At 36.1% G+C, this 17,355-nt stretch overlaps 1 long non-coding RNA gene across 1 annotated transcript; it reads right to left on the reverse strand.

Moving 5' to 3' along the window:
- Positions 1 to 957: 957 nt before the first annotated feature.
- On the reverse strand, positions 958 to 16,229 carry LOC125406523 (uncharacterized). Its single transcript, XR_015739155.1, has 3 exons — positions 16,068 to 16,229; positions 5,889 to 5,960; positions 958 to 978 (listed from the first exon to the last, which is right to left on the reverse strand). It is a non-coding gene; the product is annotated as an uncharacterized LOC125406523 (long non-coding RNA).
- Positions 16,230 to 17,355: the final 1,126 nt, after the last annotated feature.

A 17,355-nucleotide genomic window follows, 5' to 3' on the forward strand; every position in this document is an offset into this window, starting at 1 on the left:
GTCCAAAGCAGTTTCTTTATTCATTAATAGTAATCACAGTATACAGAGGGAAATCCCACATCATATGTGTCTATTTATCTATATATAATCTATCTATTTACATATCATTCATTTAAATGTATATGTATATACATTCACACACACACACACATATATATATATATATTCAAAGATCTATCTATCAATCCACTTACATATTCCTCATCAATGAACATATGGCACATCATGCTATATATATGTCAATATTAATAGTTCAGTATAACACAAATACAACTAAGAGCATTCATAGAAACAACTGACTTGAACTCCAGGTAGACATCATGTACAAATAACATTTCAATGAATATAGCAGCATACCTTGAACTTTTGTAAGATTTTCTTCAATGTATAGAACACATAAATTTTACTAAAATGTGCTCATTTTATTTAGTTCTGGACAAAGAGACCAGAATTCATCTGCAGATGTCCAAAAATGATTGATTATCATATTGCACAAAATAAGACAGGTTCTGGTGAGAATATTTCAAAACATCTGTACAAGAGAAAGAAATTACTCTCTCAATATGTGACAAACATCCAAGCACAGATATAGACTGAAGCACCCATAGTATTTTTAATTATTTTATAATTAAATAATTATAATTAAAAATAATTATTTTATTCTGAGGTTGCTAACTCTAATGGAAAGGTATATATAGAGATATATAGAGATAACTTACTTTCTTATTCTAGTCTAAGACATTTCAATCAGACATTAGTGCCTGACCTGTAAGTAATTTCATCTTATGATTGACATCCTTGTAAGTAAATACCTATAATCACCTATAGAGATAGGATCCAACTCTTTTACTTTAAGATTATATGTACATAGTAAATGGTTATTAATTTATGACCCAATGTATGACACATCTTCTAATAGTAGATATAATAATAATCATTGTAGAATATCACACTAATAAATACAAACTAAGTATAGATCTGAAACAAACATCAGAAAATAGGATCATGCACAGATATCTTATATATCATACATTCATGTTTTTAATGACAATTGAAAATCAAAACAATAAATATGTTTTTATGAAGGATACAGTTATGTAATACTACACTAAAATAACTATAAGTATCAGTCATAAACTTTCCTGTGATATAGAAAAATTCAAATGCAAACAATTTGAATGGACTTATTCTTAAGTTTAACAATAAAAATCCTCAGTGATCAGCAGTTGTTTTCTTACTATTTTCTTTCTTATATCATATTTGCTGACCATCTTCTTTTCATTTAAAGGAAATTGAATTATGCCCTTTTTGGAAACTCTGCCATTAACTCAGATGTCAATTATAATTACTTTGATAACTATAGATGGCATGTTTTGCTTCTGTTAGAGGTTATATGATGGAAAAAATCCAATGGCCATCAGTCATTCTTTGTGTTCATTACTAAAGTAGACATTTATATATTAAAGAAAAATAACATTTTCTGAGTACTCAACATCTTTCTTCCATACTTATAGTAAAAAAAAAAAAACTATGGACTATACTACCTGCACATCATTAATAAGATGCTAGGGTCAACACTAATGTTCTATTGATTATAAATCACAGAACCCTAATATTTATCCCCTTTCAACCCAGTGTTCCTTCAAAGCAGATTTTATGTATACTTAAAGAAAGTGAGCTGCACATTTCTCAAAATAAATTTTTTGATCTAAGACAAATATAACAAAAGCAAAAGAGAAGGAGTGTGTCTATCTCTTCTTCCTCTTCTTCTTCTTCTCTCTCTCTCTCTCTCTCTCTCTCTCTCTCTCTCTCTCTCTTTCACCTATTAAGGCAGTGTCTTTCTGCTCTGCTTGGTCATTGCAATCTAGTATTATGGGCAACTTATGTAAATAACGGAGGACTACTTTCTAATTCTTTCCTGTGTGAGTGAGGAAATTCTCTTAGAGAGGATATGAAAGACTATATACAAAACATGTGACCTATTTTAGTGACAGATTAATTTAGGAGAATATATATTTGGTTTCTGTTGGATGTAAAATTCTGTTATTATTTCTTCTTTAAATAAAGATTTATTGTAAAATTTGTAAACAATTTTTCTTTTCTTCCTTCTTTGCTATCTTTTCTTTTTGTCTTTTTTTGAGACAGGGTTTCTCTGTGTAGCTCTGGATATCCTGGAACTTGCTCTGTAGACCACTGTGGCCTTGAACTCTGAGATCCTCTTGCCTCTACCTTCCATGTGCTGGGATAAAGGCATTTAACATCATAAAAACAAACCATTTGTTTGTTTTCTCTTTTTGTTTCCCAACATCTGCTTAACGCCTTAGTTTGTCTGACTGGTCAAAAGATGAATGATATACTAAGTCATTCACTATTATTGTCTCAAGAGCTAAGCTGATTTTTATCTTCATTAGCATTTGTATTATGATGTTGGAAACTTCAAAGTTTGATTTATATATACTTACACTTATTTTATATATGTATATATATGTGTATGCATATATATATTGTTTTTTAAAATTTATTATTTTTCTTTTTATATATCAATCCCCATTTCTTCTCCTCCTCCTCCTCCTACTTTCTCCAATTTCTCCTCATCCCTACCCTCATCCACTCCTCAGAGAGGGAGAGGCCTCCCATGGGGAGTCAACAAAGTCTGTCACATTATTTTGAGGCAGGACCAATGCTGACCCCATATCTGGGCTGAGCAAGATATCCCTCCATAGGGAATGGGCTCCAACAATCTAGTTCATGCACTAGAGATAAATGCTAACCCTTATGCCAGTTACCCTAAAAACTACTCAAGCTACACACTGTCCCCCACAGTCAGAGGACCTAGTTCAGGCCTATTCAGGTTCCCCATCTGTCAGTTCAGAATTAGTGAACTTGCACTAGTTCAGGTATGCTGTTTCTCCATCATGGTCTTGACCCTTTGGCTCATATTATCACCCCTCCCTCTCTTCATTTGGAATCCAGTATCTCAGCCCAAGATTTAACTATGTCCTCACTTGTTGACTAAGGTTTCTGTCCTGCCCAGTTCCCACAGTCATTAAGTTCCAGAGAAGTCACACAGGGGTCTACATTTGTTATAAACTGATTGTCCCATTAGCTCAAGCTTCTTATTAACTCTTATAATGTATATTAGCCCATTATTCTTGTCTATGTTAGCCACATGGCTCAGTACCCTATTCAGTGAGACACTCACATCTTACTTCTTCTGTGGCTGGTTCATGAGAGAAGACTAGGACTTCCTTCTTTCCAGAATTCTCCTGTTCTCATTGATCCACTTCTACCTCTTGTTTGGTTGTCCCACCTATACTTCCTGCCTGGCTACTGGTCAACCAGTGCTTATTTAAAAATATAATTGACAGAATAAAGACCATTGTCCCACACCATTTCCCCCCTTTTTAAAAGAACTCTGAATCTAATATCCTTTATTTAGCTTTTCTCCTGACCATTAGCCATAACAACTTACCACACACATTTGAAACAAAGGAAAATATACATAGTCCATTTTTGGGGAATGTGGGTGTAGTTTTCCTGGCTATCTCCAGCTGGTTGGGGGTGCTGATAATCTCATGGGGACCTAAAGAAAATTTAGAATTATGATCAAGTCCTGACTGGAGTATCCTATAAGGCTTGATCATCTCAGGGAGCATCGTGAATCTGTTTTGGATGTAGAATTCAGATATCTTGGCCATCTGTTGCTACCAGAGATTTCTCCGGTGGTCTTCCCTGATCAAACTGGATTTTTTTTAAAAAACTCAGAATGAATCCACAGCTTCTCTTTTTCTGTGCAAACAAAATCAAAACCTAATCTCAAAAGTAACATATCTTTGACTTCAATTTTGAAGTCAAGGTATTTTCAAAATAGTTATCTTGGATTAATTCAGAAGCATTTATAAGCAAATATCTTTTAGCAGCTGTTGCTCCTTCCTCCGCATTCAAACAATTCAAAGTGAGTATAATAATATACAAAGAACTCAAGAAGAACAAATAATCCAATTAAAAATATGAATACAGACATAAGAAAAGAACTCTCAAAAGACGAATCTAAAATGGCTGAAAGACGCTTAAGGAAATGTTCAGCATCCTTAGTCATCAGATAAATGCAATTCAAAACAACTCTGAAATTTCATCTTATACCTGTAAGAATGACCAAGGTCGAAAACACTGATGACGATTTATGTTGCAGCATTTGTGGGGTAAAGTGAACACTCCTGCATTGCTGGTGGGAATGCAAGCTGGTACAGTCCCATTGGATGTCAGTGTGGTGATTTCTCAAAAAATTAAGAAACAACCTCCCTCAAGACACGGTAATACCAATTTTGGGTATATATCCAAAGGATGCCCAATCATACCCCAAGGACATGTACTCAGCTATGTTCATAGCAGCATTGTTTGTCATAGCCAGAATCTGGAAACAACCTAAATGCCTTTCAACCAAAGAATGGATAAGGAAAATGTGGTACATTTACACAATGGAATACTACACAGCAGAAAAAAAATAACGGCATCATGAATTTTGCAGGCAAATGGATAAAGCTAGAAAACAACATTTTCTCAGGTTATCAGAGAGCATATTCATATGGACTTTGAAAATGTTGGTTGATAATCATATTTAATGCCACTAAAAATTGAATACCCAGAAAAACTGAATATTATTCTCTCCTTTTATTTTATTTTTTTTTCTTTTTTGCTTTATATTACTTTTTTCTTTCGTTTTTCAAGACAGGGTTTCTCTGTGGGATTGTCTGGCTGTTCTGGACTCACAAGGAAGACTAGGCTGGCCTTAAACTCACTGAGATACACCTGCCTCTGCCTCTTAAATGCTGGGATTTAAGGCATGTGCCACCATCACCTAGCTTATTCTCTCACTTTTTATGCTTCTTTTATAATTAGCCTTTAAAACGTTTTCATGATATTTATTATTCTACAGTAATGCTTCTTTTTGATAAAATAATACTGATATTAGTTTTAATGAGGCTATAAACAAAAATATTATGTCCTTTCATCTGATCATGTCTGTTGTTGTGATGGTTTGCTTACCCTAAACCTCTTGTTCTCTCAAAATTAATGTGTAAGAGATTGTTTTTCATTGTTTTTATATATGCATATGTATACAGAGACACAAATATATATGAAATATATACACACAGACACACACATGTATATTTTTCATTATAATGTGAATAAACTAAAAATTCTGTTTATTCTGTCTACAAATATCCTAAGATTTGGGTCAGTTTTTATGTAAATTATATGAAATACAACAATGTATAACATTCACAATGTTTTATACCTGAAGTAGTATTTTTCCTTGGTTTAATTAGTATCAAGAATGTTTCATAATAAAATTAGCTGAGGTTAAAAGTCAAATAATATTTGTATTTCACAATTTTAAAAGACGTTTTTCTACCAATTAAACAAACGATAATTCATAGGGTACAAAATAACTGAAATAATAAAAATATATAAATTTTAGTTGTTTTAAATAATCTTTCCTTTGACCTGTTGCCCTTATTCCATTAGATGAAAATGAGATTTTTTTATGTTTTAATAATTTTATACCTCAAGTAGTTGGTATGTTAGATACATAGGAAGGTAAAAAACAGAATTTCATAGCTATATTTCATTGGCTAATAGTTCTTTTTTTAATGTATAAGTATCTTGATCACAGGTAAAAATGTATAGTGCAATATGATAAATACATCCTAAACGTGCATGCTAATAGTTCTTATAGGCTCCAGATTGTTTTATTTGTGGCCTTTTCCCACTCTTAACCCCTCTTTTATTCAGACTACTCAATCACAGAAACATCAGATAGTAGAAATGAATCTCTTGGCTATGAGGGAAATTATAAAATTTAATAAATAATGCATAATTCTTACCTGCAAAACATTTGATGATTCCTAGGTTAAAACTCTGTCTACAGAGAGTGATTGACAAATTAGAACTGCATTCTGTGGAATAAAAAGAATGCTGTAGGCATTAATAATAATAATGTGTAGGCACAGAAGCTAATTAACTTGTCTTGGCTGCCTTTAGCCATCCAGAACAGCCAATCCTTGTCAGCATACATGTCTGTACTAACATCTATAGACTAATAGGTAAATTTCTTTTAGAATCTATAGATTTATCAAACCACTTGCTTATATCAAACCAAAAATTAAGAACATTATCTTTAGTATATAAAAAAGTTCCCTGTTGTGATGTAACTGCCTTGCCAGTTATCCTCCAGTGTGTCAATACATGCCTTTATTTGTGACACTTTTTGTTCTGTAAAACTTTAAAACTTCATAAAACTACTTCCATTTTGTAAAATGAATTTTAGGTAATAATAACTTATTTCATGATCACGGTCACAAAATAGCTTCATAATAATCTCTTATTTCTATAAAAATAATTATATGCATAAAAAACTTTATAAAAATAAAATGGCGCAAGAGAAAATATTGGAATAATGTAGTGACGGTACCGATAATATAACTAGTAGAAGAGGGTGCAAGAAAGAGAAGGTTTTCAACAGAGTTCAATATATTATGCAGTAGGATGTGAAGAGAAAGTCTTAAGTGCTTATATATACTACGGATAGTGTATGTAGTAGAAAATATGAGATGGAGAAAGTAAGACTTGTATATGGAGAAAGAAGACTATGTTAGCAAAATATTAAATTGATCAAATAGGTAAGGTAGAATTTTTAAGAATAAGTTTACCATCTAAATACATTAGCAGATCTAGGAAATTGGTGTAAGTACACACAATGGAGTAGAACTCAGTCATAGAAAATAATATTACCCTAGTATGAGAAGCCAAAGGTATAGAATAGGAGAGTATTATGTTAGGAGAACTTTCAGATACAGAAAGATGAAGTCTGTGTGTTCTCTCAAATGTATATTTTAAGTTATTTATTTATTTATCTATCTATTTATTTATTTATTTAAAATTTTCACCTCCTCCCCACCTCCCATTTCCCTCCCACTCCCCTTACTCCCACTCCCCCTCCCTCTCCAGTCCGAAGAGCAGTCAGGGTTCCCTGTCCCATGAGAAGTTCAAGGTTCTCCCCCCTCCAATTATTTGGAGCTCATAAGGAGGTTGGAGTTACATAGAACAAATAGGTTCTACATCTTCAGCTTTCCCAGTTCTGGGATAGCAACTGAATGGCAACACACCTAAATCTGTATGTGTGTAAGGTCACACAGGTCAGTGTGTAGGTCAGGACCTAAAGTGTGTAAAGCAAGTGCTTTACTGATTGAACTACCACATTTCTCTTACTTATCAATCACTTGGTGGTCATCTAAGGTAATTTCATGCCTTAGAAAAGTCTAATATTGCCTCTGGCTGTGAAGATATCTCTATTTTATGGTGCCTTTGGTTTTTTTTGAAAATACACTCAAAAGAAATGTAGCTGATCATATAGTAGTTCTATTTTTCATTTCTAAAGAAAAGTTTTACTAAAATATATTTTAAAAATTATATTTAGGGAAATCAAGAGAATGTTATGAATTCTTTTTTTTTCCTCAAATCATTATGCAGTTTGATTTTTTCAAGTATATTGCAACATGTTGAATAGTGTTAAGTAGTATTGGGAAGATACTGAATTTAAAGACACCATGACATAAGAACACTCACTTCTCTGGACCTTAGTTTATACATGGTAACATCACTGGAAGTTTTAGAAAGATGTGCTGTATATATGCATTAGAACTTTTGGTAAAAACCCAACATATCTCTCCTAGAAAGCATATCATTCTGTCAAGTAGCCCAGCCAAGCTATCACAGCTCTTCAGGCCACCATTCATCTAGCAATTAATTCAGTCTGAAGTAAAAAGCAACATCCTCTACTCTTCCAGCTGCATTGATAAGAGAAGCTATTAAGCCTCGCAGATGATAGAAAATGTTTCTTCTTACCAAGAGAAAGATTTTATATTTTATGTTAAATGAAAGTAATTAAAAGATATATATCTCAACACAAGTTAAAGAAGATAAGAAAATTCAAATCATCTCTAACAAATAACACCGAAAGATATAGGGTTACACTAAGATCCCAAGTAAGCTACAGCTAACCTGACCGCAGGCTTTTTCATAGAAGCATACTTTTCTAGCTTCTGCAAGATAATTCAATAGGATAGAAAATTTTATGCGCTAAATACAGTGCCGTGAAAACATACATGCCAGGTTATGTTAGTGTAGTTCCATGTTTGATGGCCACTGACAGACATGTTTTATTAATTCGCAGGCAGACTTTGTGAGGTCATTCTTATTATCTCATGATCAGGAGAAGGAATCAGACATCCAGTAAAAGGGAAGAGTGGTGTTCAGTGTCATGCAAAGCCTGTATATTGAGAAGGATGAGAGTAGTTTTCCTTTGGTAGATTAGGAAGTCTGTCCCTAAAGAAATTAGCAAGTAATATCAGTATTAGAAAAGCAAAATTAGTCCTGATTGAACCAGCACACAGGATTACAGAGCCACCTACTAAAGAAAGGAACAAAAGAAGAAGAGATTCCACAAAATGGCAATAATTGAGGAGAGGATGGACAAAAATATTGTTATGTCTTGAAAAATAATAAAACTTATTTTTCCTGCCAAAATAATACAATCACAGTGATCATCTACTGTATTCTCAAGAGTATCGAAGAAAATACAGTAAAGAGACAAAGGAATTAGTTTCCAGATTACTTGACCTTTTGCCTCATATAAATGAGCCAGGAAATTATATTATTTTATCAAAATTATTGTTTACATATAAACATGTATCATTTGACACAAATTCCCTTAAAAGGCATAGAGTTTTTATATCTTGCATTTATTTAGTGTATGATTTATGAATAAATTAGTTTTATTTAATTATTTGTTTAAGTATTTTTATTTTATTTATTTATAGCTTATATATCTATGTATGTAGTTTATGCAGGGGTGTCTGTGTAAATAGGAGGTCAGAGAAGCATGTCAATTATCCTGATATATTATTGCTTTATATTCTTGAGACAGGCTCTCTCATTAAACTTGGGATTAGCTTGAATGTCAGAAAACAACAGTAATCCTCTTGTCTTTGCCCCATCTCATCGTTGGTGTGACAGGTATGCATGACGATGCCTCGCTCTTCACAAGGACACTAGGTACTTATGCTTGCCAGTAAGTACTCCTTGTTCCAAGTCATTTCCCCACACCAGATATCATAATTTTTGAACTCTAGTTCTATATATTCATTGTGCCAAGACCTCTGCGACTAATCAAGTGTTTTGTCTTCATTCAAGTGTGTTACTCCTACTCATTAGTCTTATGCAACGAAACAATTATATAGGCATGATGATATAACTTTCCACTCTTTTGAGAAGTGCAGTTCATATGTTTAGAATGACTGAGGTAATGACTCAGTTATTGTTATGCTGACATAATCACAGGATTGTTGTTATTTTTGACTTACAAAGACATAAACAGTTTTAATAAAACTAAAGACATGCCATTGTTCAGACTGTAGTGAAAAGGGCACATGCTACTGTGACTGTGTCATGTCTAAGAAGGAGTTTGTGTTGCCTATGATTTTTGACAGATTTAAAGAGTTTCAGTTCATTTACTCCATAATTCTCTTTCAAAGAAACTGTTTGTTGTTGTTGTTGTTGTTGTTGTTGTTAACAACTTCAGTTTAAACACTGTATTAAGAGAAAAGGTGGAATAACTTTGGGGAGCAAATGATGTATAGAATATAGTTATCAATCATGGACATAAAAATATTAGTTATAATAAATTTGGCTACTTGGTTATCTCACAGTAACCTCTATAAGCATGCAAAATATTTCATTACTGTAAAAGTGGTTAAGAATCCAAATAATGGATAGCCGGCCTGCAGCAAGCTAAGACTGCAGGCAGGGAGACTTCTGAACAGCGAGGGGCTCTGATCCTGTGGAGGGTAAGTGTGTTGACTGCCATACAAGTCCGGTTAGGGAACACACAATATTCCCGCCATCCTTATCTCCCTGGCTACTCCAAAGGGGCAGCTTCCCCCAGCTAATCCCTCTCTCCTGCTATGCCATCCCAGCTTTCTGCCTGGAACCCCTCCCTTCCCCTCTCCCTTTTTCGGGGCTTAAATTCCTCCATCTCAGCCGGGGTGGGCACTGCAGGCCGGGTCAGGCAGTGAGTGCAAAGGGAAGGGAGTCCCTTTGTTCTGATAGTCGGCCTGCAGCAAGCTAAGACTGCAGGCAGGGAGACTTCTGACCAGCTAGGGGCTCTGATCCTTTGGAGGGGTAAGTGTGTTGACCGCCATACAAGTCCGGTTAGGGAACACACAATATTCCCGCCATCCTTATCTCCCTGGCTACTCCAAAGGGGCAGCTTCCCCCAGCTAATCCCTCTCTCCTGCTACGCCATCCCAGCTTTCTGCCTGGAACCCCTCGCCTCCCCTCTCCCTTTTTCGGGGCTTAAATTCCTCCATCTCCGCCGGAGTGGGCACTGCGGGTCAGGACAGGTGGTGAGTGCAAAGGGAAGGAAGTCCCTTTGTTCTAATAGCCTGCCTGCAGCAAGCTAAGGCTGCAGGCAAAGTGATTTCTGGATAGCAAGGGGCACTAATCCAGTAGAAGAAGACCCAGCGGAGGGAAGAGCCATTGGAGAGCATCTGAAGGAAGAGATGGGCAGGCGCCAAGGCAAGAATTCCTCCAACAATCTGAAAAACAACATGAAAACACCAGATTCCAGCGATCTTACGACAGAAGGACTTGAACGCCCTATTCCGGAAGAAGTGGAAAACAGTGTCATTATGAAAGCAATAGAGTCTCTTAATCAGGGTATGAATAACTCACTTAAAGAAATAGAAGAGAAATATAACAAAAAGATGGAAGAAATGAGTAAAGAAATGGAAGACAAATATAACAAAAAGTTTGAAGAAATGAGTAAATTCGTAAATGATACCGTGGGAAACCAAGAAAAAACAATCAAACAGGTAATGGAATCATTTCAAGAATTGAAAACTGAAATGGAGGCAGTGAAGAAAACACAAACCGAGAGCCGGCTGGATATGGAAAATCTAGGTAAACGAACGGAGACTACAGAATCAAGCATAATCAATAGAATACAAGAGATAGAAGAACGAATCTCAGATTATGAAGACACCATAGAGAAAATAAACGCCCTGACCAAAGAAAACAGCAAATCCAACAAATTCTCATCACAAAACATTCAGGAAATATGGGACACAATAAAAAAAAACACATCTAAGAATAATAGGAGTAGAAGAAGGAGAAGAATTGCAGATCAAAGGTCCAGAAAATATATTCAAGAAAATTATAGAAGAAAACTTTCCCATCCTAAAGAGTGATATTCCTATGAAGGTGCAAGAAGCATACAGAACACCGAATAGACTGGATCAAAAAAAAAAAATCCCCTCGCCATATAATAATCAAAACACAAAGCAGTCAGATTAAAGAAAGGATATTAAGAGCTGCAAAGGAAAAAGGTAAAGTAACCTATAAAGGTAAACCTATCAGACTTACACCAGACTTCTCTATGGAAACCATGAAAGTCAGAAGGTCCTGGATAGAGTTACTGCAGAAACTAAGGGACCACGGATGCAAGCCCAGACTACTATACCCAGCCAAGCTTTCGTTCACTATCAACGGAGAAAACAAAATATTTCAGGATAAAAGCAAATTTAAACAATATGTAACTACTAATCCAGCCTTACAGAGAATATTAGAAGGAAAATTACATCCCAAGGAATCCAACATTGCCAACACTGGCTACAATAATTCAGACATCTAGCGAGCCTTCACTAGCACAATTCAAAGAAAGAAAACACATACACTCTATTACCCCCCCCAAGAAATGACTGAAGTCAACAACCAATAGTCATTAATATCTCTTAATATCAATGGACTCAATTCACCTATAAAAAGGCACAGACTTAGAGATTGAATACGAAAACAGGATCCAACATTCTACTGTTTACAAGAAACACACCTCAACCACAAAGACACTTACTCAGAGTAAAGGGTTGGGAAAAGGTTTTCCAAACAAATGGACCTAAGAAACAAGCGGGTGTGGCCATTCTAATATCTAACAAAATCGACTTCAAACTAAAATCAATCAGAAGAGATGGAGATGGACATTTCATACTCATAACAGGAACAACTCATCAGGAAGAAATCTCAATCCTGAATATCTATGCCCCTAATATGAAGGCACCCACATATGTAAAAGAAACTCTTCTAGAACTCAAGGCAGTCATCAAACCACACACGCTAATAGTAGGAGACTTCAACACTCCTCTCTCACCAATGGACAGGTCAATCAGACAGAAACCAAACAGAGAATTAAGAGATTTATTGGAGGTATTGAATCAAATGGACTTAACAGACATCTATAGAACACTCCACCCAAACAGGAAAAAATATACCTTCTTCTCTGCAGTTCATGGAACCTTCTCGAAGATTGACCACATACTCGGTAACAAAGCAAACTTCCACAGATACGAAAAAATATTAGTAACCACCTGTGTCTTGTCAGATCACAATGGATTAAAATTAGAATTCAACAACAATGCTACCCCCAGGAAGTCAACAAACTCATGGAAGTTGAACAGTCAACTACTAAATCACCCCTGGGTCAAGGATGAAATTAAGAAAGAAATTAAAGTCTTCCTTGAATTTAATGAAAACAAAGACGCAACATACTCAAACCTATGGGACACTATGAAAGCAGTGCTAAGAGGAAAGTTCATAGCAATAGGTGCCCAAATAAAGAAAACAGAGAAAGCACACATTGGAGACCTAACAGCACACTTGAAAGCTCTAGAAAAAAAAAGAAGCTGATTTACCCAGGAGGAGTAGAAGACTGGAAATAATCAAACTGAGGGCTGAAATCAACAAAATAGAAACAGAGAAAACAATCCAAAGAGTCAATGAATCAAAAAGCTGGTTCTTGGAGAAAATCAACAAGATTGACAAACCCCTATCCAAACTAATCAAACGGCAGAGAGAGCACATGCAGATTAATAGGATCAGAAATGAAAAGGGGGATATAACCACAGACACAGAGGAAATTCAGAGAATCATTCGATCTTACTACGAAAGTTTATATGCCACAAAGTTCGAAAATGTAAAAGAAATGGACATTTTTTTAGATAAGTATCATATACCAAAGTTGAACCAAGAACAGGTGAACAATCTAAATAGACCTGTTAGTCGTGAAGAATTAGAAGCTGTTATCAGAAATCTCCCTGCCAAAAAAAGACCAGGACCAGATGGTTTCAATGCAGAATTCTACCAGAACTTCCAGGAAGAGCTAATACCTATACTCCTTAATGTATTCCATAATATAGAAACAGAAGAGTCATTGCCAAACTCCTTTTATGAAGCTACAGTTACCTTAATACCAAAACCACACAAAGACACAACCAAGAAAGAGAATTACAGGCCAATCTCACTCATGAACATCGACGCGAAAATTCTCAATAAAATACTGGCAAACTGAATCCAGGAACACATTAGAAAAATTATCCATTATGATCAAGTAGGCTTCATCCCAGAGATGCAGGGATGGTTCAACATACGCAAATCTATCAATGTAATCCATTATATAAATAAACTGAAAGAAAAAAACCATATGATCATTTCATTGGATGCTGAAAAAGCATTTGACAAAATTCAACACCCATTTATGATAAAGGTGTTGGAAAGACTGGGGATACAGGATCATACCTAAATATAATAAAAGCAATATTCAGCAAGCCGACAGCTAACATCAAATTGAGTGGAGAGAAACTCAAAGCCTTTCCACTAAAATCAGGAACACGACAAGGCTGTACAATCTCTCCATACCTCTTCAATATAGTGCTTGAAGTTCTAGCTATAGTAATAAGACAACATAAGGAGGTCAAGGGGATTCGAATTGGAAAGGATGAAGTTAAACTTTCGTTATTTGCTGAAGATATGATAGTGTACATAAATGACCCCAAAAACTCTACCAAAGAACTCCTACAGCTGATAAACACCTTTAGTAACGTGGCAGGATACAAGATCAACTCCAAAAAATCAGTGGCCCTCCTATACACAAAGGATAAAGAAGCAGAGAGGGAAATCAGAGAAACATCACCTTTCACGATAGCCACAAATAGCATAAAATATCTTGGGGTTACTCTAACTAAGGAAGTGAAAGACCTATTTGACAAGAACTTTAAGTCTTTGAAGAAAGAAATTGAGGAGGATACCAGAAAATGGAAAGATCTCCCTTGTTCTTGGATTGGGAGGATCAACATAGTAAAAATGGCAATTCTACCAAAAGCAATCTATAGATTCAATGCAATCCCCATCAAAATCCCATCAAACTTCTTCACAGACCTTGAGAAAACAATAATCAAGTTTATATGGCAAAACAAAAAACCCAGGATAGCCAAAACAATCTTATACAATAAAGGAACTTCAGGAGGCATTACCATCCCTGACTTCAAACTCTATTACAGAGCTACAGTATTGAAAACAGCTTGGTATTGGCATAAGAACAGAGAAATCGACCTTTGGAATCGAATAGAAGACCCGGATATTAACCCACAAACCTATGAACACCTAATTTTTGACAAGGGAGCTAAAGCTATACAATGGAAGAAGGAAAGCATCTTTAACAAATGGTGCTGGCATAACTGGATGTCAACCTGTAGAAGGATGAACGTAGATCCATACCTATCACCATGCACAAAACTCAGGTCCAAATGGATTAAAGACATCAACATTAATCCGTCCACTTTGAAGCAGATAGAAGAGAAAGTGGGAAGAAGTCTACAAGATATAGGCACAGGAGGCCTCTTCCTAAGTAGAACCCCAGCAGCACAGACAATAAGAGAATCAATGAATAAATGGGATCTACTGAAACTGAGAAGCTTCTGTAAAGCAAAGGACACTGTCAGTAAGACAAAAAGGCTGCCTTCTGACTGGGAGAAGATCTTCACCAACCCCTCATCAGACAAAGGTCTGATCTCCAAAATATACAAAGATCTCAAGAAACTAGACACTAAAACTCTAATTAACCCAATTAAAAAATGGGGTACTGAACTTAACAGAGAATTCACAACAGATGAGCTTCGAATGGCCAAAAGACACTTAAGGTCATGCTCAACCTCCTTAGCGATCAGGGAAATGCAAATCAAAACCACTTTGAGATACCATCTTACACCTGTCAGAATAGCTAAAGTCAAAAACACCACCAATAGCCTATGCTGGAGAGGATGTTGGGTGAGGGGAACACTCATCCATTGTTGGTGGGAATGCAAACTTGTGCAGCCACTGTGGAAATCAGTGTGGCGGTTTCTCAGGAAACTGGGAGTCAACCTCCCTCAGGACCCAGCAATTCCACTCTTGGGAATATACCCTAGAGATTCCCTAACATACTACAAAAGCATTTGTTCAACTATGTTCATAGCAGCACTATTTGTAATAGCCAGAACCTGGAAACAGCCTAGGTGCCCCTCAATAGAAGAATGGTTAAAAAAGGTGTGGAACATATACACATTAGAGTTTTACTCAGCGGTAAAAAATAATGACATCTTGAATTTTGCATGCAAATAGATGGACATAGAAAACGCTTTACTGAGTGAGGTAAGCCAGACCCAAAAAGAGGAACACGGTATGTATTCACTCATAAGTGGCTTCTAACCATAATTTAAGGTCTTTGAGCCTATTATTCGTGATCCTAGAGAAGCTAAATAAGAAGACGAACCTGATGAAGATTATTTAGCTATCCGCCAGGAGGTAGGAAATAGTCAAGAGTCCCAGGTAACCTTGGGTGCATGGGGGGTGTTGGGGTGGGAGGGTTGTTGGAAGGGGAGAGGGTTAGAGAGAAGGGAGTAGGGGAGGAATGGAGAAAGCTCGGTTGACCGGGATGGGGGGAAGGGAGGAAGGATGAATATGGGATCAGGGAAGAATATATTTCAACTAAGGGAGTCATTTTAGGGTTTACAGGAAACTTGATTATATATGGGATCCCAGGTCCAAGGAGAGATCCCCAGATTGTTCTCTGGACAGAGGAGAGGGTGCCTGAACCGGCCTTGGCCCATAACCATACTGATGAATATTTTGCTTATCACCATAGATCCTTCATCTGGCGATGGATGGCGATACAGAAGGAGACCCACATTGGAGCACCGGACTGAGCCCCCCAAGATCCAAATGAGGAGCAGAAGGACGAAGAAAATGACGAAGGACTGCGAGGGATGCTATCACCCACTGATACAAGGGGTCGGATCTAATGAGAGTTTACCAAGGACAGTTGGACTGCAGCTGAACGAGCACGTGATCCAACCAGATTCTCTGAATGTGGCCGGATTCTCTGAATGTGGCTGGCTCGGAGTCTTTCTGAGAAGCCATTGACAATGACACTGGGACTAGTTTCCTCTGCATATACTGGATTTTTGGGATCCAGTCTGTTTGGATACTCACCTTCCTGGACCTGGTGGGAGGGGGGAGGAACTTGAACTTCCCACAGGGCAGGAAACCCTGACTGCCCTTAGGGACAAAGAGGGAGGAGGACGGGGTTGGGGGGAGTGGGAAGGTGTTGGGAAGAGGGGCGTAAATGGAAACTTTTATAATTTAATAAAATTACTTTAAAAAAAAAAGAATCCAAATAATGTATTTCAATTATAAAAGCATCTAATCTGGTCTATACAATTTCCTGTGATTATGACAAATAAACACAAAGAACACACAGAAGAAATTAACAATCAGGAGAGGACAGAGGAATCCACTTTTTTATGTATGGTCATTTTTATATATGGGCACCACTAACAAGGACTTAACATAGAATTATTAATGAATGCAGAAAAATGCAGCATTGAACTTTGACAATGCCTGATTTGGTGATTATCTTAGTTAACTCTGAAATTTCCAAACACAGAGTGATTCTTAGTGGGTAATAATTTATCATAGACATGTAACACATTTTATCTACTCAACAGATTGATTCCCTTTTCCAGTGAATTTTAATCAAGTTATTTATTTTCTTAATATTTGGAGTTTTTAGCTGTTTGTTTATTCTAGATACTAAACCTTGTCAAGGAATAGCTGACAAATATTTCTTTACCAATTTTCTATGCTGCCTAGTCATTTCATTCAGTTTTCTTTCTGTTCAGAAAAAGTTAGCTTACTGAGAGCTATTTGTTGGTATTTTGATGTTATTTCCTGTAACACATGAATTTTATTCACAAAGTCTTCACTTGTGCATTTAAGATGATATATGTTCCTTCTGTTATTTTTTTCTAGCAGTTTCAGAGTAGCATGCTTTATGTTGATGGCCTTTGATCCATTTGTAGCTAACCTCAACTCAATGATAACGGTTAGTGACAGACTTCAACGTCTCCCTATCATAAATAAATCAGT

This window comes from Myodes glareolus, chromosome 10, assembly GCF_982192425.1.
Source record: "Myodes glareolus chromosome 10, mMyoGla1.1, whole genome shotgun sequence".
Lineage (NCBI taxonomy): Eukaryota > Metazoa > Chordata > Mammalia > Rodentia > Cricetidae > Myodes > Myodes glareolus.